General features: G+C 40.9%; 1 protein-coding gene across 7 annotated transcripts in view; it reads right to left on the reverse strand.

Annotated features, from left to right (window-relative positions):
* gab1 (GRB2-associated binding protein 1) overlaps window positions 1–22,815 on the reverse strand; it is a 280,867-nt gene that overhangs the window by 114,547 nt on the left and 143,505 nt on the right. The window lies entirely within an intron of this gene.

Consider the following 22,815-nt stretch of genomic DNA (forward strand, 5'->3'; position numbering starts at 1 on the left):
AACGAAGTCCAATCAAGGGCCATTTTCCCCTGGCACTGCAACTTTCCTGGCAACACACAGGCCCCCTGCTGGGTCAGGAGCGCAGAAACTCTCCGGAGGTGGCCTCTTGCCGGGAGGTTGGCAGGACATGGTGGCTGAATTAACTGTCACCATTACAGGGTTGCAATGCTCACAGGGATCCAGGGGTGGTCGCAGACACTCTTCTGGAGGGATCAACCCTCCACCTTGAGGCCCCTCACAGTACTTTATCATCCTTTTTACCACTGAAGAGAAAGGTCTTCTCGAGCGACCAACTCCATTTTCTCCCACCAGCACTCACCTCTCCTGGTCGGGCTGCCATCCGAATATTACTGTGAGCCCCTCTATTGGACTTCTGGCTTCTCTGACCTGCCGGTCATCCTTAATTCAATGGCAAATGCGGAGGGGGCTACTTGAGGAGGCCGCCACACATAAAGTTGCTCTAGTGGATGCGCTGAGGGCATGCGCAGGCACGGGCCCTGCATGTGGTCCTGATGTCTTGGCCCCACATGTGCGGGAAAATTCAGTCCATGTACTCTATTTGCCACCGTTCAGTTGATTGAGGGGGAAATGCGAAGGGAAAGAGGAACAGAAATTTACTTCTAACTGACTACTCTTCTATCTGTCCTGATGTGAAAGTGCTATCCTGCACTTTCACATGTGCATGTATAAACTGGTGCACTTTACATGTACCTTACTCTGTGACAATGAGTTGGTGCAGCTGCCAATGCTGCAGTTACACTGGCCCTATTTCACCAGTCAATCCGTTGTAGGCTCTGCAACATGGCAGTTTCAAACTAGAGTAGCCAAGTTGCCCTGCAAAGTCCATAGTGGGATGGTTAAAATATGGTGCTTAATGAAACTGCTAAAAGTGGAAAGTAGCAAGTTCAGAAACAAGTCTTGTACCTTAGTTACAATGGACCCCAAGAATAGCTCTGAATCTGGTCTTATATTTGTGTTATGGCCATTGCAAAATGGTCATGAACATTCTAACCCCGCAGGCTGCAGTACAAGTCATAACCAAGTCTAGGTCCCAGATTGTATATCCCATAATATATCTCAATAACATGTCACATTATTGGTTTGATGCATAACCTTAAGCACAGTATTTAATACAATGAATACTTGCTCAGTTTTCACTTCCATTAGCAATATTGTATTCTAATACTGTTCTTTTCTTTGGCCTCCTTGTCTCGAGAGACAATGGGTAAGCGCCTGGAGGTGGTCAGTGGTTTGTGAAGCAGCGCCTGGAGTGGCTATAAAGGCCAATTCCAGAGTGACAGACTCTTCCACAGGTGCTGCAGATAAAATTGGTTGTCAGGGCTGTTACACAGTTGGCTCTCTCCTTGCGCTTCTGTCTTTTTTCCTGCCAACAGCTAAGTCTCTTCGACTCACCACACTTTAGCCCCGCCTTTATGGCTGCCTGCCAGCTCTGGCGATCACTGGCAACTGACTCACACGAGTTGTGATCAATGCAACAGGACTTCATGTCGCGTTTGCAGATGTCTTTAATGCCGAGAAATGGACGGCCGGTGGGTCTGATACCAGTGATGAGCTCGCTGTACAATGTGTCTTTGGGGATCCTGCCATCTTCCATGCAGCTCTCATGGCCAAACCATCTCAAGCGCCACTGGCTCAGTAGGGTGTATATGCTGGGGATGTTGGCCACCTCAAGGACTTCTGTGTTGGAGATATGGTCCTGCCACCTGATGCCAAGTATTCTCCGGAGGCAGCGAAGATGGAATGAATTGAGACGTCGCTCTTGGCTGACATATGTTGTCCAGGCCTCGCTGCCGTAGAGCAAGGTACTGAGGACACAGGCTTGTTGCAGTCAGACTTTTGTGTTCTGTGTCAGTGCGCCATTTTCCCACACTCTCATGGCCAGTCTGGACATAGCAGTGGAAGCCTTTCCCATGCGCTTGTTGATTTCTGCATCGAGAGACAGGTTACTGGTGATAGTTGAGCCTAGGTAGGTGAACTCTTGAACCACTTTCAGAGCGCGGTCGCCGATATTGATGGATGGAGCATTTCTGACGTCCTGTCCCATGATGTTTGTTTTCTTGAGGCTGATGGTTAGGCCAAATCCGTTGCAGGCAGCCACAATCCTGTCCATGAGTCTCTGCAGACACTCTTCAGTGTGAGATGTTAATGCAGCATCGTCAGCAAAGAGGAGTTCCCTGATCAGGACTTTTCATACTTTGGTCTTCGCTCTTAGACGGGCAAGGTTGAACAACCTGCCACCTGATCTTGTGAAGACTTGAATGCATGTTCACATGGGAGAAGAAGATCCCAAACAGTGTAGGTGCGAGAACACAGCCCTGTTGCACGCCATTCAGGATAGGAAGGGGGCCTGATGAGGCGCCGCAATGCTGAATTGTGCCTTTCATATTGTCATGGAATGAGGTGATGATACTTAGTAGCTTTTGTGGACATCCGATCTTTGCTAGTAGTCTGAAGAGACCACGTCTGCTGACGAGGTCAAAGGCTTTGGTAATACTGTACATATGGTAATTCCCATCGATAGCACCAAAATTCCTTCCCTAACAGCAGACCTTTGCTTTAAAAACAGTGATATTTCAAATTATAACCTGCATAGCTTAAAGAGCACAGTGCTGCAGGGACAATACCACAACATGATGTATATGACTATGAAAGACATTGCAATAAAGAGTTTTATTCTCTATGTTCTGCTAGAAAATTCTAACATTTTACTTAAAAACTTAATTACCTGATAGAATCCATGGACGAGGTAATGGAAAGATCAAACAAGGGTAATGTAGCAGATGCCTTTTACTTCGATTTTGAAAAGGCCTTTAATAAGGTACCACATGGTAGGCTCTTTGATTTATAACTTAGGTAAACACTTAGCCTAAGACAAGTCATTTGGGTAGTCAAGGCTCAAGTCAATTGATATTAGAACACTTGTACAAATGTAGGTACTGAATTATTGTGCACAAAGCTAAAATGAGTACACAAGTTATTGGTATGGTACCTAATAAATATTTTCTGGTAGAAAACAGACTAACCAGTTTGACATTAAACATTTCAGGTGTATGTGTATTTGGCACTAAATGTTATCTGCATGGAAATAATCTACTAAATTGACTGAAAGCTATTCAAGATACACACTTAATTTCACTACCCTCAACAAAATTTCCAATACTAATCTCAGAAATTATGATGGATCTGGGCCAAGAGCTATAGAACAGTAGGTTATAGTACACAACTACATTTGACTGCATTCTTAAATGGATAATCAACACTACATTTAGTGCAACAGCCGAACAGAAATTGCTGACTAGCCACAGATATGGTGACACCATTTTAGCCACATGCACTAATTTTAATGCTAAACGGCTTACAGTAGAAGTAAAGGTGTTTCACATTTATTTACTTTACATTTGCAGCCATCTGCTGCCATTTTATACCAAGCTCTTCAGTCTTCATCTTTCACCAAAGTTTGTATTTCAAGCACAAATTTAATCAGACACAACATAGAATATGCTTTTGTCCAGTGGTTGGATGCTGCTTGCCCTTTGCAATGATGTGCACTGTTGGAGCTGCTCGTTATTAGTTTGGCTTGCTTTCCTCTATTAGCCTGAAGAGGTCATCTAATTGGTTGAGCTGACCATGACAGCTTCCTTTTCCATACAATGTTACTGGTGTTGTCATGGTGTTGAAATCCACCATTTTCACAAACCACTTTAGCAGATAACCAACAAAAAGTAACCAAGGAAGTAAAGTGCAACAATTAGAAACCACTCGCACACACTGCATTTTACTGTACCATTTCACCAATAAAAATACAAAAAGATTAAAGTACATACGTATACACTGTGCAAATGAGTAATCAAATCACGTGCCCAAATGGTGGTGTCTATTACTCATTTTTTCATTTACTAGTCAACGCTGCAATTAGCAACATCTGGATTTCCAATTAGCCAGCAGCTAACATATTGGATAACATTATACAAATGTAACTCACCAATACATATCAGAGCTTTATAGTGTCTTTAACTGGATCTTCAATACCCAATTCAAACTGGAACACTTGTGGTTTTCATGAATAAAGATATCACACACACATACAATGAATAGTGGTCTATTGACTTGATGGAAGCAGCTGGATTATTCTTAGTGGAGACTGAAGTTAAAATGAACAGTAAACAGGAATTGCTTCCCTTGCCTTCCTAACACGGCAGTTCCAGAGCCTGACATGACTCAGTATGCTATCTTATCAATCCGTGCAACTACCGAATGATCAATCCACATGTCTTCCTGTCAGGCAAACAACTGCAGGAGAATGAAGTGCCTTTAACATCAGAAGCCTTCTCACGGAAAGTTCTACATGCTGGAGGCATATCTCTGCACTACAATTTCTCCTAATCCCCTACAGCTCATTGACTGTCATGGTGTCAGCTTATTAAGTTTTCTTGTTACAATGCTCCAGCAACACAGCTATTCTTTGCACAAGGAAAGAAAACTTGCAAAAGTCCCTGAAAAACGGAGATAGGGCCAACAGTGAATGCTGAAAATGCAACCTTATGTCCTGAAAGACAAAATCAAGCGGCCACTGCGCATCCCAAACAGGCTACAAAATTATGATTTAAAGAAAATAACACCTTTTTGTGCTAAATATAACAGAAAAAATCCACCACCCCAATATAATTCAGGTAAATGGTACTCAACTCTAAATATACAGCTCATTTTTTTTCCAGAAATATACTTCATAAAATTTGTAAAAGTACATTACATAACAGTTCAAATTTGACATTACATAAAGTGCAATACAGGTCAGTTTCTTTCAAAACCATATATGAAGTGCCTCACTACACTTGTAATTACAGCATATATTTATCATGTACATTTACAGCACGTCAAACATTCTTTGGTGCATACAGCCCGAGGGGTTTCAGGTCAGAAAATTACCTTTTGATTTTTGAGAGTACCATTAATACCCACTTAAGTACAATTTAGAAAGTAAACACATATGTCATGATTAAACAACCTTTTGGTTGTTCTTAAAAAAGTGTTTCACAAACAAATGTGGATATGTACTGAATTGTGATACTGGCGAGTCAATCAAATCCCCTTGTCTTCAGGATAAATCAAATTTATACCAAACCAATCAGAACAGGCATACATTTGCTGAATGTAAGGAATTAACCAAACTGGACACCATTTTGAATGTTTAGACACATCCCAAAATTTGATTAGTTGAGACATTATATAAACACTAGCTGATTACCCTTGGGATTTCTAAGAAATAAAAATATAATGTGCACCTATCTCTTCCTCTAACTACTGCTCCAAGCTCTAACTCTGTCCTCCAGTCTCTCACTTTATCGGCATTGTACTCTGTAACTCTGTTTCTCTAAGCATGGTGCCCACATGTTTTTGATTATTCATTCATGGGATGAGAGTGTTGTTGGCAAGACCAGCATTTATTGCCTATGCCGAATTGCCCTTGAGAAGGTGGTGATGAGCCACCTTCTTGAACCACTGTGGTGTAGGTATGCCTATAGTGCTGTTAGGGAGGGAGCTCTGGGATTTTGACCCAGTGACAGTAAAGGAATGGCAACATATTTCCAAGTCAGAATGGTGTGTGACTTGGAGGGGAACTTGCAGGTGGTGGTGGTGTTCCCATACGTCTGATGGTTCCTCCTTCGAAGAGGTTGCGGGTGCAGAAGCACTGTTGAAGCAGCCTTGACGAATTGCTGCAGTGCATCTTGTAGATGGTACATACTGCTGCCACTGTGCGCCAGTGGTGGAGGGTGTGAATGTTGAAGGTGGTGGATGGGGTACCAATCAAGCGGGCTCCTTTGTTCTGGAGCCTGTCGAGCTTGATTATTGTTGGAGCTGTACTCATCCAGACAAGTGCAGAGTACTTCTTCACACTCCTGATTTGTGCCTTGAAGATGGTAGACAGACTTTGGGTAGTCAGATGAGTTACTCGCTGCACAATTCTCATCCTCTGCCCTGCTCTTGTAGCCACAGTATTTATTTGGCTGATCCATACATACAGCCACATTGTCCTTCATCTTCACTGTTCCTTTCTTTCTCTCTCCCCAAGTGTCTCTTTCCTTCTAAATCTTTGCTTCCAACCTTGTTGATATGTCTTTCACATTTTTCTCCCTTTCTGTCTGCATCCATCTCTCTCCAGTATTATGACCAAAAAGCACTAGCAAGAATGTTAGAAATATGGAACACAATACATTTTCTCCTGAAGATTGCTCATCAGACAGAAACTTCCTCCAATTAAATATTGGGAAGACTGAAGCCATTGTTTTCAGTCCCACTCCAATCTCCAGTCCCTAGCAACTGACTCAGACTGGCAACAGTCCAAGGCTAAACTAGACTGTTCGCAACCTTGGTGTTATATTTGATACCGAGATGAGCTTCCGACCATACATCTGTGCCACCAGAAAGACTGCCTATTTCCACCTCTAACATTGCCTGACTTTGCCCTCGTCTCAACTGAAACCCTCATTCATGCCTTTGTTACCTCTGGACTTGACTATTCCAATGCACTCCTGGCTGGTTTCCCACATTCTACCCTCCGTAAACTTGAGGTCATCTAAAACTCTGCTGACTATCTTCATTTGCACGAAGTCCCGTTTATCTATTGCCCCTGTGCTCGCCGACCTACATTGGCTCCCGGTCAAGTAGTGTCTCGATTTTAAAATTCTCATCCTCGTTTACAAATCTCTCCATGGCCTTTACCTTCCTCATCTCTGTAATCTCCTCCAGCCCTACAACCGTCTGAGATATCTGTGCTCACATAATTCTGGCCTCTTGAACTTCCCCAATTTTAAACACTCCACCATGGTAGCCAAGTCTTCAGTTGCCCAGGCTCTCTGTTTCTCTCCCTACACCTCTCCCCTTCACTTTCCATGAAGACACTCCTTAAAACCTACCTCTTTGACCAAGCATCTGGTCATCTGACCCAATATCTCCTTATGTGGTTTGGTGTCGTATTTTGCTTTATAATGCTCCTGTGAAGTACCTTAGGATGTTTTATTATGTTAAAGGTGCTATACAGATATAAGTTGTTGTCGTTGGATGAAGAGCAGTTATGACAGAAAATAGAATGTAACTGGTGACCACGCCAATCAAGTAATAGAGCTGATTTTAATATTTAAGTGGTTCCAACAACAGTAGTCTCCTCTGTTATTTAAAAAAGGACAGGATCTATTAAACATCTTGGAACTGACTCATTGAAGTACTAGAATCTGATATATCGATCTCTGGTTCTGGAACCCAATCATTTGATAGGACTCCACATTATTGCTTTACACAAACATACATTCAGAAAATTTTATACATTCAAATACACAACCAAACAGGAGTCTTGTTTCACAATTAACAGTCAGCAAATAAGCCCCAAATTTTATATTGGCGGTCAAAATATTTTGGTGGCACTGGAGCCCAAGTTGCATTCAACCAACACTTGCACATAATACAGGAACAGCTTTCATAAAGTTATGACTTGTGTATCAGATTTGTGATTGTTTTTCATATTGCATTGTTTGTTCAAATCTCTGGCACAGTATTAACTGGAGTTTGGCGAAGGCATCCTCAAAGCAGTCAATTGTCTCATTCTGCCCCTAAAATTTTAAATTAGGATAAGCACTTAAGATAACCTCCATTTAAAGGAATGAAGAGAACAATGGAAACAAAGATCAAAAAGAGTTCAGTTCTGCATAACCTCAGAGCATCTGTTACTTTGAAAAAATTGTCAAAGAACTAGTGCGAAATATTGAAACAATAAAGCTTACTGGTTCACAGTTACGCAAACAGATTGGGGTTCTATGGTTCTATTTATCAACAAAAGATGTATTCTGGAATTTTGTCAAATTAGTGGAATTTTTAAATGGACTGTCTCTTCCAACCAACAATAAATAAAAAAACTTAACATTCAGAAACCCTATATTTTGTTCACTTAAGTGCATTGTACATAATTGAGTGGGAGATTATGAAAGTAAGAAAAGCAATTCTAATGACTCAATGATTTATATACATCATAGAAGATTCTGACTTATCCTTAGCAGAGGGACTTAACAGGATAAGAGCACATGATAGACTGAATGAAAGAGTGCAAGTGAATCCCTGTACAATGGGAGGAATAGTTAAAGGTGATGGATGAAGATACAAAGAAAGTGTATCTGCATGATGAGGTAACACTATCACGCAAACATTTTCTCTATACTCTAGAGTGCCAGCAATCAGAGGAATATGATGAAATGGTCACTGCTGTATATCTGGCCCCAGTCCTAGGGAGAGAGAGTAGAGTAGTGGCATTAGTTTGGATTGCTCTAGACTGAATGACTTCCCTTTATGCTGTGAACTTCTGTGGTTTTGCAGATCAGAGCTGGTCCAAATATTGGCCCATAATTTCCTGTCAAAATAGAGGCAAGGCGAACCAGTGTCAATGTATCTTTTTGAACAAAATACTGCAGCAACTTCAGGCAGTGCAGATGTGCGAAAATCCAAACGTTGCTGTGCAAGCTACGCTTCATTGCTGTTAGCTTCTTGAAAACAGCATCTTGATGTCTGGCTCACCATTAAAATGCATTGAATGGCATGAAATTGCTGTATTTGCGTGGTAGATATGAACTAAATTTAGCTCAGAAAGTTAGTCAGTCTGAAGTGATGCAATGAGCCTGTCTTGGAGCCATTTAAGGTCATGTATATTTAACTAAATGTAGATTAGCCATCAGAAATTCTTTTAATGATGTGCTAAGTGTTAATTACTGCGAATGTACTTCTCTGGCACTGAAAATTAATGATTACAAGTGTGGATATGAGGTAACAGTATCACGCAAACATACCTTCAGGTTTTAATTGTTGTTGGATATTTTAAAATGTAAAATTAAAACTTTTTTCAACTTTTACTTTGTTTTTTTTTCTCTCCCTTAATTCAATTTTTCTTTCACTGTTTCTCCTGTACCTGGTTTGACATTGAATTCACCCACTCTAAACTTATACTTCATTCTCAGTTTTTTCACTGTTAATCCTTCAATCTGATTGCTTGCCCTGTTCACTCAGGTCCCAGATGCCTGATTTCCCTCACTGTGAGGCTATCAGCTTCCACTTGCAGTAATTTGCAGTGCAAAATATCATTGTGATTAAACAGCAACAGCAAGTATAACTAAAAGAATTTTCCTGCTACAGCAAATTATGGCCCAATATTACACAAAGTGCGAATCACACCTGAATCCAATACTGAGATTTTCAGTGCTTAAAATGTTTGCCTTTACTTCTTATATCAACTGTAAAAATTGGCACAAAACATGGAATTCTTTCATCTTATTTTAAAATTATCAGCAATACCTTGGACAGCTTAAGGGAAGAATCGGATCATGCATAAAATAAAATCAAAAGCTGAAGGACAATGCAGATATTTACTGAAACCCAACTAGATCACAGGTCACCATACTTTAAAAGGACACAATAAGACTGTGCCGTATATGCAACAATGGATGGCAAGTTTTGAAGTCTCCTGGAAACTAGATTGAAGACAAGTTTAATTGTAGCTTCAATCCTCTGCAAAATTAATAATTCTAAAAACAGAAATATCTGCTAACCTGACCTCTGCTATTCAGTCTTGAGCAAACATCCCTCCCTCAATCATCTGTACCAAAACAACTTCAACAGTCATTACGGTTTGTGGGAGCTTGTCTTGAATAAAATGGCTGCTATATAATCCTACATAACAGGCACTGTACTTCAAAATATGTGAAGTGCTTTAAGGTTATGCAAGATCAGAAATAGGAGCAGGAGTAAACAATATGGGCCTGAGCCTGTTCCACCATTCAATGTGATGATGGTTGATCTTCTGCCATATCTCCATTTTTCCACCTGCACTCCATATCCTCCAAGGCAACTATATCCTTCCTTAAATACGGAGATCAAAACTGTGCACAGTACTCCAAGCGTAGTCTCGCCAAAGCCTTGTACAATTGTAGCAAGGCTGCCTTATTTTTGTACACCAATCCCCTTACAATAAAGGCTAACATGCCATTTGCCTTCTTCATTGCTTGCTGTACCCGCATGCTAACTTTGTGTTCCTTGTAAAAATATATCCAAATTCGTCTGAACATCAACATTTACAAGTTTCACGCCTTTTAAAAAATATTCTGCTTTTCTATTATTAATAACAAAGCGAATAATTTCACCCTTACCCACATTATACTCCACCTCCCACCTTTTTGCCCACTCGCTTAACCTGTCTATATTTCTTTGCAGCATCTTAGTGTCCTCCTCACAGACTACATTTCCACCTAGCTTTGTATCGTCAGCAAACTTAGATACATTACTCTCAGTTTCTTGCTCTAAGTCATTAACATGGATTGCAAATAGCTGAGACCTCAGCAATGATCCCTGAGGCACTCCACTAATAACGGCCCGCCAACTTGAAAATGCCCCATTTATCCCCTACGCTTTGCATCCTGTCTGCTAACCAATCCTCTATCCATGCTAATATATTACCCCTAACTGCATGATTATGTAACTTGTGCATTAACCTTTTGTGTGGTACCTTACCTTTTGGAAATCCAAGTATACAACATGTACTGGTTCCCCTTTATCCCACTTACATCCTCAAAAGGGTGTTCTGAGAATTGTGAATAATTCAAGAGCGTAGTTTAAAAAGATCTGGAGTACTTCTTAATCTTTTTCAAGAGATTAATTGATTATAATTCTTAAAAGGAATAACATTGCATTTAAATTTTCTTTAACTATTCTCTTCTTCATTCCCCTCATTTTGCAATTTCTTATAAGAAAAATCACTATTGGACATCAAAATGCACAAAGCACAGATTGAAATTGCTACTCATTCTGCTGAAAAAAGGAACCCGAAAACAAACTAATCATTTAGCAACTAAAAGCAAAACTAATTGATGTCTGCAGCCTGGATAAACAATCTGAAAACCTATCCCATTAAATTCCAAGCTTTTAAAATCCTGAAACAGAATTGTAATAAAAATTTCCAACAAAATTGAAAATTGTTCTATTCTCGGATGATTTAACACTTCTGAACAGCAAAGAACCTCAAATGATCCTTTCATGCCAATAATACTGGTTCCAAGTGGCACAATCACACCTGTTCAGAACAGATTGAAATTATTTGGATTTTCCTTTTTGAGGACGGCAAAACAGTTATCAATAGAACACTGTAATGCTCAACAAGTAACTCAAGTCAACAGGACATCTACAAAATTTTAAAGCATGTAGAGCCATTGTAACTTTTCAAGAATCCCTGCCTTTAAAACGTAAACAATTTACTAACAGATCAATGCATTTTTCAGCCTTGAGTATACAATTCAGATTTCTAATCTGTACACAGATTTCTCGTACAGATAAAGAAGCAGATGCAATCTTCACTGCCATAACTGCCTAAACCTCTAAAATAATTACAGTTAAATTGTTAATTATACATTGGTGTTGTAAGGAACCAATTTAAAATGTGTTTCTTGGGGGAAGAATGCTTTGCCGTCACAACCCCTTATAAAAAGCTGGCTGTTGGATTAGGCAACTTGACTTGAACTAACTTGGAGCCTGCTTAACACAGTAACATTTTACAATGTTACGGCCAGGTGAGAAAGAGGTCTAGGGGTCTTTCTCAGCCTTCACCTGGTCTTATTGTAACCCTGTTTAATTTTAAACACACTGTGTTTTGAGCTCCCCTTGGTGAATCCTTGTTCACCGTTTTCCAATTATAAGGCAAAGAAATGAGCAGAAACAGGCCTTTTTAGGTTTGAAGTAATGTGAAATTTATTAAAACCTAAACTCGAATTCAGTTAATTCTTACGGATACACGCCGCGCCCCACGCGAGCATGCATACGCGATATGCACATGCAAATAGAGCCAGAAAAGAGAAGAAAAATAAGCAGTGAGGTTTGAGGCAATATCAGAAGAGTTTCTTGTTACTGTGCTTCAAGCTTACTGTAGTCTTTTTGTAGGTAGTCTTGCTTTTCGTTGGGGCCCAGTATTCTTCTTAAACCTTGTTCACTGTAGGAGACTTTTCTCTCTTGGGGTTCATGTGTCTTCAGTTCCATGAGAAAGAGATGGGTGCGGACAGGACAGAGATGTTCTCAGTCCAGGAGCAAACAGCTTTCTGAGTTTTGAAATTCTGTGGCAAGTTCAAATTTTTAAAACTCCAACAGCCAGTTAGTCATGTGACTAAACTGGTCTGACCATGTCTTCTGAGTATTGGGAAGGCAGGGACTGGTTCCTTTGTTCCAACACTGTCTGCTAGTACACAAAAAAAGGACTTTCTGGCGAGGGGCCTGGCAATTCCATGTGATAGGCCCTCTTTTCTTCCCAATAACAATTTTAAGTTTTAATGTTCATGTGGCGAAATAACGTGTGCCTCATTCTTGGCAGGTGGGGGCCTGCATGACAACAGCCTTTTGAAGGCATGCTGCTATATCACCTCACAGCTTATAAGCAAATTATTAAACAGTACGAAGTTAAAAATAAACAATAAATGAAATGTGAAATAAGAGAACAGAATATTCTCGGTGTTTCGGACTTTTCATTCGAACTTAGCACCTGCTGCACTGTACTACCTGGAACACCGCCATCAAAACAGTGTAAATCCTGTATTGAGATCAAGTAACTTTTTTTTTACACAAATTCCTGGTTCCCTAGATGTATATAAATAAATACAAAAATTAAAAAATACACACACACGGTCCCCGCCACTTCTACTGTGCATGCTTAACCAGCTGTCTATATTGGACAAATGGTGCTATTTGTCAGTACCACAGGCAATTACAAGTGCATATTAAGCTCGCCAACTAGATGGGACACCTCATGCAGCTTCAACCAGCTGTTTGCACCCTGTTAAAGTGCAATTACCTTAGTAATGTGTTTCTATGTAAAATAAAAACAAAGTGCTAGGAATACTCAACAGGTCAGGCAGCATTTGTGGAGAGAGAAGCAGAGTTACCATTTCAGGTCTGTGACCTTTCATCAGAACTGGCAAAGGTTAGAAAAGAATTTGGTTTTAAGCAAAAGAAGGGGAGGGTGGCGGGTTTGGTGGGGAAGATAACAAAACGGTTTGGAAACTCAGCTCAAGGAAGAATAAGATACTGAGGTTTTCAACAGTCTGGTGCAGTACGAGACAGCGGGCATTGAGGATATAGCTTGTGTCAGCAGCAAACAAATGGCGTTAGCCATTCATTACACTTACACTCACCCACAGACTGTGAACATTTGCATTGTGACTGACTGTTATTACTGTAAAATCGGGGCTGCTGGCTTAGTTCTTCATGGGTTGAAAGGGAAGGTAACTGGATTAGGGAGATTCAGAATCCTGAACTACTACGATACCTATGATCAAACCATTTTTGAATTCTAAACATTTCATGCTAAACCATATTAAGTCAGAGAGAGCACCAATAATCATTTTCCAGAAGTTTTGCAATTTAAAAAAATTTTCAGCAAGCACTTCTTCTGAATTCTTTCAACTTGGGCACCCACATACATTCCACACATGCTATTAAAACTTGTTGATACCACAGAACCATAGAAAAATTACGGTACAGAAGGAGGCCAATCAGCCCATCGTGTCCATGACGGCCAATCTAATCCCACCTTCCAGCACCTGGTCCATAGCCTTGCCGGTTACAGCACTTCAGGTGCATGCCCAGGTACCTTTTAAAAGAATTGAGGGTTTCTGTCTCCACCACCATGCCTGGCAGTGAATTCCAGACATCCACCACCTTCTGGGTGAAAAAGTTTTTCATGATCCCTCTAATCCTTCTACCAATCACCTCAAATCTGTGCCCCCTGGTAATTGACCTCTCCGCTAGGGGAAACAGGCCCTTCCCTGTCTACTCTATCTAGGCCCCTCATAATTTTGTACACCTCAATTAAGTCCCCCCTCAGCCTCCTCGGTTCTAAGGAAAACAACCCTAGCCTATCCAATATAATAAAAGCAAAATACTGCGGATGCTGGAAATCTGAAACAAAAACAAGAAATGCTGGATTCACTCAGCAGGTCTGGCAGCATCTGTGGAAAGAGAAGCAGAGTTAACGTTTCGGGTCAGTGACCCTTCTTCGGTTCCGAAGAAGGGTCACTGACCCGAAACGTTAACTCTGCTTCTCTTTCCACAGATGCTGCCAGACCTGCCTAGCCTATCCAATCTTTCCTCATAGCTGCAACCCTAGCCTACCCAATCTTTCCTCATAGCTGCAATTTTCGAGCCCTGGCAACACTGTTGTAAATCTCCTCTGCACTCTCTCTCTCTCGAGAGCAATTATGTCCTTATGTGGTGACCAGAACTGCACGCAATACTCCGACTGTGGCCTAACCAGCGTTTTATACAGTTCCAGCATTACATCCCTGCTTTTGAATTCTATAACTCAGCCAATAAAGGAAAGCATTCCATATGTCTTCTTCACTACTCTATCTACCTGTCCTACCACCTTCAGGGACCTGTGGACATGCACTCCAAGGTCTCTCACTTCTTGAACCCCTCTCAATATCCTCCCGTTTATTGTGTATTCCCTTGCTTTATTTGCCCTCCCCAAATGCATTACCTCACACTTTTCTGGATTGAATTCCATTTGCCACATTTCCGCCCACTCAACCAAACCATTGATATCATTCTGGAGTCTACGGCTATCCTCTTCACTATCAACTACACGGCCAATTTTTGTGTCATCTGCAAATTTCCCAATCATGCCTCCCATATTTAAGTCCAAATCAGTAATATATACCACAAACAGCAAGGGACCCAACACTGAGCCCTGTGGAATGCCACTGGAAACAGCTTTCCATTCACCAAAAAATCCGTTGACTACTATCCTTTATTTCCTGTCCGAGCCAATTGTGGATCCAACCTGCCACCTTCCCCTGTATCCCATGGGCTTTCATTTTACTGATTAGTCTGCCATGCGGGACCTTGTGAAATGCCTTACTAAAATCCATGTTGTCCACATCCACTGCACTACCCTCATCAATCCTTCTTATTACTTGCTCAAAAAACTCAATTAAGTTAGTAAGACATGACCGTCCCTTAACAAATCCATGCTGACTATCCCTGATTAATCCGTATCTTTCTAAGTGGCAGTTTATCCTGTCCCTCAGAACAGATTCTAACAATTTACCCACCACCGAGGTCAGACTGACTGGCCTATAATTATTTGGCCAATCCCTCGCACCCTTTTTAAATAATGGTACAACGTTTGCAGACCTCCAATCGTCTGGTACCTTGCCTGTATCTAGTGAGGGTTCGGAAATGGTCCTCAGCACATCTGCTATTTCCCTCCTGGCTTCCTTTAACAACCCGGGACGCAATCCATCTGGCCCTGGCAATTTATCCACTTTCAAGGATGTCAGACCCTCTAGTACCTCCTTTCTCATTACGCATACTGTATCTAATATTTCGCTCCTCTTTTACTACAATGTCGACACCAACCCTCTACTTTGTGAAGACAGAGACAAAAAACTCATCAAGAACCCTGCCCACATCCACGCATAAGTTCCCTTGTACATCTCTGATCGGCCCTACCCTTTCCTTAGTTATCCTCTTGCTCTTAATGTACTGATAAAACATCTTTGGGTTTTCCTTGATTTTACCTGCCGATAATTTTTCATGTCCTCGCTTTGCTTTTCTAATTTCCATTTTTACTTCATCCCTGCGCTTTCTATAATCCTCTAGGCTTTCTAAAGTATTAAGATTTTTGTGATCGTCACAGGCTTTCTTTTTCTGCTTTAACTTACCCTTTAAGCTTCTAGATAACCAGGGGGCTCTAGATTTAGCAGTACCACCCTTTATCTTTATGAAGTCATGCCTACACTGTGGCTGTAGTATCTCGCTTTTGAATGCCTCCCACTGGTTTGCCATTGATTTCTTTCAAGTAGCTGTATCCAGTCCACTTTTGCCAGGTCAGCTCTTAATTTCTTAAAATTTGCCTTCCCCCAATTTAGAACTTTTACTCCTGTTTTATCTTTGTTCTTTTCCATGATTATGCTAAAACTTACTGTATTGAGGTCACTATCTCCAAAATGATCACCCACTGTTACTTTCTCCACTTGCCCAGTTTCATTACTGAAGACTAAATCTAGAATTGCGTCCCCTTTCGTTGGGCCCGTTACATGCTGGCTAAAAAAAGTTCTCTTGAATGCAGTTCAAGAATTTTGTCCCCTCTGTGCCTATAGCATGGATTGAGGATTGGTTAACTCACAGAAGACAGAGAGTCTTTTTCAGGTTAGAAAGACATAACTAGTGGATTGCCACAAGGATCAGTCCGAGGGCCTCAATTATTTACTATCTATATTAATGACTTGGAGGAGGGGGCAGAGTGTAATATATCCAGATTTGCTGACAATATAAAAATAGGTGTGAGGACATGTTGTGATGAGGACATAAGGAATCTGCAAGGGGATATAGATAGGTTGAGTCAGTGGGCAAAAACTTGGCAGATGAAGTTTAATGTAGGAAAGTGTGAAGTCATGCTCTTTGGTAGGAAGAATCAAAAGGCAAATTATTTAAATGGAGAGAGACTCCAAAAAAGCACAGCATAGAGGGATCTGGGTGTTCTTATGCATGAAACACAAAAAGTTAACATGCAGGTGCAGCAAGTAATTAAGAAGGCAAATGGAATTTTGGCCTTTATTGCTAAGGGGTTGGAGTTTAAAAATAGGGAAGTCTTGTTACACCTGTACAGGGTGTTGGTGAGGCCACACCTGGAGTACTGTGTACAGTTTTGGTCCCCGTATTTAAGAAAGGATATATTGGCATTGGAGGCAGTTCAAAAGAGATTCACTAGGCTCATTCCTGGGGTGAAGGGGTTGGCTTATCAAGAACGGCTAAACAGATTAGGCCTTTATTCATTAGAGTTTAGAAGAGTTAGGGTGATCTTATTGAAACGTAGAAGATTCTGAACAGACTTGACACGGTTGAGAAGATGTTTCCACTAGTGGGGAAATATCGAACTAGGGAACATAGTTACAGAATAAGGGGACAGCCATTTAAAACTGAGCTATGAAGGAATTTCTTCTCAGAGGGTAGTGAATGTCTGGAATTCTCTACCCCAGAGAGTTGTGGAGGCTAGATCACTGGAAGTATTTAAAGAGGAAGTAGATAGATTTTTGAAATATCATGGAGTTGAGGGCTATGAGAAGCTGGCAAGAAAGAAGCGTAGAGGTCTGCAGCAAATCAGCCATGATCTTATCAAGTGGCAAGGCAGGCTTGAGGGGCCAAATGGCCTACTCCTGCTCCTATTTCTTATGTTCACACTGTTTGTATCCCAGTTGATATTAGGGTAGGTGAAATCCCCAACTATTATTACCCTATAGTTTTTGCCTACATATTTGTTCTTCTGGCTCCCTCTCACTATTTGGGGGTCTATAGTACACTCCCAGTAATGTGGCAGCCCTTTTTTTTTTATTTCTGAGCTCCACCCATATGGCCTCATTTGATGATTCATTTAGCATATCATCTCTTCTCAAAGCTGTTATTGATTCCTTAACTAATAATGCTACACCCCCTCCTTTCATATCTCCCCCTCTATCCCGCCTGAAAACTCTATATCCAGGGATGTTGAGTTGCCATTCTTGCCCCTCTTTAAGCCAAGTTTCCGTTACAGCAGCAATATCGTGTTGCCATGTGTCTATCTGTGCCCTCAGCTTTATTTACTATACTTCTTGCATTTAAATAAACACCCTTTAACACTGCCATATTCCTGTGCTACACACTTTTTAACCTTTGCATCTTCTGTCTTTCAGAGCCACTCACTAATGTTCTGCGTCCTGTTCCCTGCCCTGAAATTGTCCTAAGACTGCACTCAGGTTGCCATCCCCCTGCCAAGCTCGTTTAAACCATCCCCAACAGCACTAGCAAACCTTCCTGTAAGGATATTTGTCCCAATCCTGTTCGTGTGCAGACTGTCCGGCATGTACAGGTCCCACCTTCCCCAGAACTGGTCCCAATGCCCCAGAAATCTGAAGCCCTCCCTCCTACACCATCTCTCCAGCCATACATTAATCTGGTGTATTTTCCTATTTCTATACTCACTAGCACCAGTTTCTCTTCAAAGAAATACTAACGTTTCTGCCAATAAAACACAAATTTCAAGTTAACATTACACAGGGTTACAAATGCATTTTTGACAGTCTAGAGTTCTAAAAAATACAGGACAACAATTATTCCAATTTCAAATTATGTACTATAACTCAAGATAAGTTCATTTAAAATAGTTAGTGTGCATCTGTCCAGGCTTCACCTGTATGATTTAATTGGTCCACAGAAAGTAGATACCATTCACATGGCTAGCCAGACCAATTAGATCTTAGAACCGGAACAGCAAAGTTTGATCCTCAACATGTTCAAGTAATAAAGCAAAACAAATGGTGAATTATAGGGGGAAATTTTAACTGGCCGTCTACATGGTAGAAACTGGTCAGGAAGGCATTTAAAAATACCCCATGCAACTTATCCCGCTCTGATCCCACTGCAATCCCATGCGTCGCTCTATTAAGCTGTTCTTTTTAGCAGGTAAGGTTGTCACCCACCAGAAGACAGCAGGGTCCTGATCCAAAATGCAGATCGGGCTTAAATAAGGTCATCTGAGCCCGACAGCAATCTTAACCCCAGGCATGGATGAAGAACCTCTCATGACTGTCCTGCCAGGTCAAATCTGTCGGGAAAAGGAGCTGGGGTCAGAAGAGGCTGAGAAAGACAAGTTTTTTTAAATCTTTGGTTCCTTGTTGGCTTGGAGGAGCCTTTCCTCTCCCCTGTACCGATTCTCCCGTACACCTCGCACCTCCCCCCACCCGCTGTACCAATCCTGGTGTTAATTAAAATTACTCACATAAAATCAAAACTTTTTTTATATATAGAGTGCAAATCAGAAGAAGGCATGCTCAAATTGTAGTGTTCTGGACCGAACACATTTGAGTACTGTGAACAGTGCTGGTAACTAAGGCAAAAGTTTACATTCAAGTCCCAGACAGAGTTCAGAGGAGGGCTACAAAACTGATCCCTGGCATCAGTGGATTGAGTTATGAGGGCAAAGTAGAGAAAACTGGACATTTCTGTGTTAAAAAGGACTAACTAAAAGGTAAAATTCTTGAAGTTGTGACAGTAAATGGATCAGAGGAAGGTAAAATCAAAACCAAACTGTGACAGTTGGATAACAGACATATGTTCAAACTGGTAAAAGAAAAATGCAAGACTTCAGGAAGTCCTTTTTCATACAGTTCAACCAATGGATTGGATTTCTGGGTTGAGTAATAAAGTCAAAACCCTGAAATTATTGAATAACTGGATGTTGTGATAGATGAATGAGCTAAGATGGGCTGAATGACCATGCTCATCTGTATCCATCTTGTGATCTCACACCTGATTTCCCTGCCCCAAGCGTCTAGCCAGCCACCCCACTCCCAAGCTAACTCTACATGCATCCTTCTTGGCGCTTGCTTGAGCACCACACCTTAACCAGTGGTTCAGCTTTACAACAGCCTTGGACCTAACCCATTGCTCCCAATTTTGTCTTAAATAAAATAAACTTTCCTGCTGCCTAGTCCCTACACCCATCAAAGCTATATCTCAACCCAGCATCTGACCTATGAACCTTGCCCCCTGCCTCCCGACAGTGGAGTCACACAAGAAAGCAAACATTGAGGATTTAAAAAAAAACTTCTCACTGCAGATATAACTGGAGAAAACAAAAGCAGGAATTCCACAAGAGTATCCTTCTTTTACAAGATATAATAAATTTATGAATAATTCCCCCATCTTCATAGAAGGAAGAAACTTGCATTCATCTTGTGCCTCCAACATCCTTTATTCTATACACACAATGAATTACCTTTAACTATAGTTAGTTTTATTAGGCAGTCAAATGCAGAAACCACATTGTTTGAGGGACCTTGCTGTGCACAATAATGAGACAAGTTAACAGTCGATCTGTTTTTCGTAGTGGTTGAGCAAAGATTGTTGCTGAGGACACCAAGAGAATTCCCTGCTACTTAAATAGTGCCAAGTGGATCTTGAATGTGCAACTGAGCAGCCAGTCAGAGCTCAGCTCAACATTTCTTCTGAAGGATAGCATCTCTGGCAGGGCAATATTTACACTGTACACCCGGTCAACCAGTCAGCCAACGTAATCACCAAGTCTCCTTTTTCCTCCCTCATAGAATCAGAAATTTATGATAGAGGAGGCCATGCAGCCTATTAATTTGGTGCTAGTCGAAAAAGAGCTATCTAGCCTCATCCCACTTTGCAGCCCTTGGTAGGTTATAACACTTGTAAGCTATGACACTTCAACTGCATATCCAAGCACATTTTAGATGTGATGAGGGTTTTTGCCTCTACCAACCTTTCAGGCAGTGAGTGCCAGACCCTCACCACCCTCAACTCCCCTCTAAACCAATTACTTTAAATCAATGTCCCCTTGTTATTGACCTCTCTGCTAAGGGAACCACATCCTCCTTATCCCCTCAATTTTATACACCTCAATTAAATCTCCCCTGTAGTACCAGAAAGCCTAAATCAACACTGGAACAACCTGGCTGCCCTGGGACTGATCAACAATAGTTAAACCCTGGATCAATAGTAATTTCAATGAAATGCACACTAGGTTTAAGCTAAATGCAGTAACCAAATTAATTCAAGAAATGTCATTCAAGTTACTCAATAATATCTCTGCATTCATAAAAGCATGCTCCCTCTATAATTTCCAAGAATGTGATTGTGCTGTGCCCTCTCTTGTACCAAACTTGTTCCTCAGATAACAAATGTTGAGATTGTTTTAATGAAACCAATGAAATGAAAAAGGTTACGGAGTATCACTAGGCAGGATTTCCAAATTACAATGAAAAAGAATTCTAAAAAACACAATACTGTTCACAGATTACCATGGGAGGTTGTCCTGAAAACTGAACTGTCTCAATATCATTTTGAAACCTATCACAATACAGCACGTTGAAAACTTTTGGGACAACCCCAGCCTGGCTCCATCAATGGAGGAATGTAAATAAAAATCTACTTTTGAACAAATAATTGAAGGGAAAAAAATATTAGAACACATCTGATGAAACAAAAGCAAACCTCCTGCACACGAGTTTCACTGGGTGCACGTCCATAGAACACATTATTTTGCTAAAAACGAAACTTAAAACTTTATTGCCTTCTGTTTTCTTTCTTCTAAGTCCTTCTGTCCAACATTAACCCTCACAGGGTTTCTTTACATCTGCTACTTGACCTCTACTTCAAATTTAAAATAGAATCCAAATCACATCCAAGATTTTTGCCTGACAGAAAACAGAACTAATTATCTTAAACTTCCTTCACATAATCCAATTAGAGAAAATCAATCTCATTTTGCACTATGTTGATTGATTACAAGCAACAGACTTGATACCAAACTCACACTTCTTCTTTCTTTTGGGCCTCCTTATCTCGAGAGACAATGGATACGCGCCTGGAGGTGGTCAGTGGTTTGTGAAGCAGCGCCTGGAGTGGCTATACATTTTGCACTATGTTGATTGATTACAAGCAACAGACTTGATACCAAACTCACACTGGATTCTGATAAACTAATCACAGATTCCTTATGTTTCATTATCTCTTGTGAGATTTTCTAGCCCCCAAATTAATCATTCAGATTTAACTGGAGACCTCAGCAAAACCTTTCTGGGTGTGACCAGTATTTCCATTAGGCAATATTCATCGGAGAGTGACGTTGTAATGCTAAAATAATGCATGCTTATTGGAATCTGGTGCTCCTTGCCTCATTGCTTATACAATAATTAGTACTGAACCCATGCTAACATATCATTGGTACACATTGATTCAAACTGCTATACCTGGAATAGGCCAACACAGGCGTTTCCCCAGCACCAGTTGGAAAAGCATTCAGCAACACCCAACTGGCAGTGACATCTACAGATTGGTGACTCTAGCGCTAGAGTGCTCACCTTTTATTTTGAAGAGCATTTAAAGGCTTTGTTCATTGTGAGCGCCAAAATATTGCTCCAACTGTGGAGGTACTTTCTTTCGTTTTGATTACATGGGTTACTGGTGGCAGACAGCACACTAGCCCAGCAATATGGCTCTATTTAAAATGACTGTCCAGGCAGCATTGGCTGGTTAATTTTGTTTAAAGTTCATTGTCAGGATGTGGGCATTGCTGGCAAAGCTGACATTTATTGTCCATTCCTAGTTACCCTGATACAACTAAATAGCTTTCTAGGCAAATTCAAACAGCAGTTAAGAGTCAATCACATTGGTGTGGGACTGGAGTCAAGTGTAGGCCAGACCAGGTTTCCTTCCCAAAAAAAATTAGTGAACCAGTTGGGTTTTGATATGCTGAAGGGCATTAATATCAGTTAACGAAGGATGGACACAAAGGCTAAACTGGTTTCTTTAATTTTGCTCTCCAACTGAGAGTTTAGCAGTGTGTTACTAGAAGTGAATGACCCAGTCATTGAAATCTCTATTCTATTTTGCTGTAACTGTTGCCCCCTTATCATCCTCATTTTTCAGTTCACTTTTGTCTGTATTTTCCTGTTCAGACTCTCACTCTCCAATGGTCTTTTTTTGCTCTTACCCACACCCACCAAATTTAACCACGCTCCTATTAATTCTCACAATTAAGTACTGATCTAGCAACTTCAATCCCGGCTTTATAAAAACTGACCATACCTCCTTTCACCTATCACACACCATCATTTTGACAATACAGCTGCAAATCCTCAATGAAGAAAGACAATGTAAATGTACAGTTGTGACCACAAAAAGTGAAACTAAACATTTCAGCATTTAATGCACAAGCCC

The sequence above is a fragment of the Heterodontus francisci genome, chromosome 1 (genome assembly GCF_036365525.1).
Source record: "Heterodontus francisci isolate sHetFra1 chromosome 1, sHetFra1.hap1, whole genome shotgun sequence".
Lineage (NCBI taxonomy): Eukaryota > Metazoa > Chordata > Chondrichthyes > Heterodontiformes > Heterodontidae > Heterodontus > Heterodontus francisci.